At 30.9% G+C, this 2874-nt stretch overlaps 1 non-coding gene across 1 annotated transcript; it reads left to right on the top strand.

Moving 5' to 3' along the window:
* Positions 1–2138: 2138 nt before the first annotated feature.
* On the top strand, positions 2139–2245 carry LOC116281126 (U6 spliceosomal RNA). Its single transcript, XR_004190577.2, has one exon. It is a non-coding gene; the product is annotated as a U6 spliceosomal RNA (small nuclear RNA).
* Positions 2246–2874: the final 629 nt, after the last annotated feature.

The raw sequence follows: 2874 nt of genomic DNA, 5'->3' as shown, positions 1-2874 counted from the left end.
TGTGAAAAAAAGTCTGTGAATAATACATTTGTGACAAGACATATTTTCACTTGTTCCAAAATGGAGACCAACCCCTTCCTAATTTTGTGTGATTTTACTTAGAACATATACAATTATTTGACATTTATATAACATTTATGATTTTTGGTTATGTCCATAGGTGTCATTGCCTTAGAAACTAATAATACTCGACAGATAAGGAAATAGTCCCCTAAATAATTAAGCAATTTACTTAGGGGCATGTGGTTAGTAGGAGTGTGGGGACCAGAACCCATAGCCTCTGACCTTCAGCTCAGGGTCCTTTCTTCTGTACACTGCTTTCTGTAGAGGAGTTGTGAAGTTTCTGGTATTCTTTATTGGTTGAAAAAAAAAGATATAGTCTCATTAAAAAGGCCAAACAAACACTAACCAACAGATGAAAGCTATAGCTACAGTCATATCAAACACTAAAAGAAAGAAGCATTACTAGTGATAAAAGGGAAGATAATAGACATTTTAAATATGTGTACATTTTACAATGTAGTCTCAAAAACATACAATGCAGAAATTGTCAGACCTAACCCACAATCATAGTGGGAGATTTGAACGTATTTCACTTAGAAGGTAGTAGAACATGCAGATAAAACATAAATAGAACATTTGGGGGGTTATAACTTAGTGGTAGAGAACATGCTTAGTAAGCAGGAGGTCCTGGGGGTTCAATCCCCAGTACCTCCATTAAATAAATAAAAATAAATAAATAAATACACCTAACCCCCTCACCATCCCCCCCAAATGTAAATAGAAAATAGACTTGAACAAAACAAAAATGAACAAATTTGACCTAATTGAAATATAGAACTCTGTATCCAGTAGCTGCAGAATACACATTTTTCACCCCAAAGGCATATGGAATATATGACTATATGCTGGGTAATAAGGCAAGTTTCAATACTTTTGAAAGACTCAAGTCCTCCAGAGATTGATTTTTAAACACAGTAGAATTAAGTTAGATGTCAACAACAAGGAGATAAAATCTCCAGACGTTAGAAATTTAGAAGTACACTCGTAAATAACCCATGGGTTAAAGAAAAAGATCACAATGGAAATTATAGAATGTTTTTAACTGAATGATAAATAAAATTTCAACCTATAAAATGTTATGAAATAGAGAGAGAATAATAGTTCAGTGGTAGGGCACATGCTTAGCGTGCATGGAGTCCTGGGTTCCATTCCCAGTATCTCCATTAAAAAAGTAATAAAATAAAATGTTATGAAATAAAGCTAAAACTGTGTTTAGAATGAAATTTAAAGCTCTATAAGCATGGACTCAAAAAGAAGAAAGATGGAGAATCAGTGGTAAAGTATCTAAAAAAATTAGCAAAAGAACAGCAAATCAAAACAAGAGAAAAGTAATGATAAAGAATAGAGATAATAACAAAAAATAATGAAACAGACAATAATCACAATTAGACAAAATCAGCAGAGCTAAAATTTGTTTTTTAAAATATCTTGAAAAGACAAAGAAAATCATAAATCCTAGCAAGACTAATCAAGAAAAGAAATACGAGAAAGACAAATGTCATATGATGTCACTTATATGTGGACTCTAAAAAAAAATACAAATTTTATTTACAAATCAGAAATAGATTGTGACACAGAAAACAACAGATACATATTACTATATGTAAAACAGATAAACAATAAGGACCTACTGTATAGCACAGGGAACTGTATTCAACTTCTTGTAATGAGCCATAATGGAAAAGAAACTGAAAAAAATATATATGTATGTAAAAAGAAACTGAAAAAAATATATATGTACGTATGTATAACTGAATTGCTTTGCTGTACACCTGAAACTAACATTGTAAATCAACTACACTTCAATGAAAGATAAGAATAAAAAAAAAGTATAAAAAAGTGGCATAAATTATCTATATCAAAAATTTAAATAAAGAAAAATAAGCATTTAAAACTGCAGATCCTTAAAGACATTAAAAACATTAAAACAGCATACCACAAACAACATTATGCCAATAAATTTGACAGTACATATGAAATGGACAAATCCCTTGAAAAACACAACTTAACACAATGAAACAAGAAGAAATAGAAAGTCTGAATATATTTTAAATTTGACTTAAAAATCTGTGTAGGTGCTCGCTTCGGCAGCACATATACTAAAATTGGAACGATACAGAGAAGATTAGCATGGCCCCTGCGCAAGGATGACACGCAAAAAAAAAAAAATCTGTGTAGTAGACATAACAGTGGTCCCCTAAAGATGCTGATGTTCTACAGGAACCTGTAAATAATGTTAGCTTATGTGGCAAAGGGGACTTTGCAGATGTGATTAAATTAAGGACCTTGATATGAAGATTGCTTTGGATTATCCAGTTGGGATCATTCTTTTTTTTTTTTTTAAATGTTTTGTTGACATATAATCAGTTTATAATGTTGCATCAATTTCTGGTGTACAGTGTAATGTTTCAGTCATACATGTACATACATATATTTGTTTTCATATTCTTTTTCATTTACAAGTTACTACAAGATATTGAATACAGTTCCCTGTGCTATACAGAAGAAATTACTTTTTTTAATCTATTTTATGTATTGTAGTTAGTATTTGCAAATCTTGAACTCTCAATTTATCCCTTCCTACACCCTTTCTCCCCCAGTAACCATAAAGTTTGTTTTTTATGTTTGTGAGTCTGTTTGTTTTGAAATTGTTTGTGTCTTTTTTTTTTTTTTAGATTCCACATATGAGTGATATCATATGGTATTTTTCTTTCTCTTTCTGGCTTACTTCACTTAGAATGAAAATCTCCATGTCTATCCGTGTTGCTGCAAATGGCATTATTTTATTCATGTTTTTTTAAATCACTGAGT

This window comes from Vicugna pacos, chromosome 6 (genome assembly GCF_048564905.1).
Source record: "Vicugna pacos chromosome 6, VicPac4, whole genome shotgun sequence".
NCBI classification, from domain to species: domain Eukaryota; kingdom Metazoa; phylum Chordata; class Mammalia; order Artiodactyla; family Camelidae; genus Vicugna; species Vicugna pacos.
Note: the sequence above shows the minus strand (reverse complement) of the source record. Positions and strands in the feature narration are given on the sequence as shown.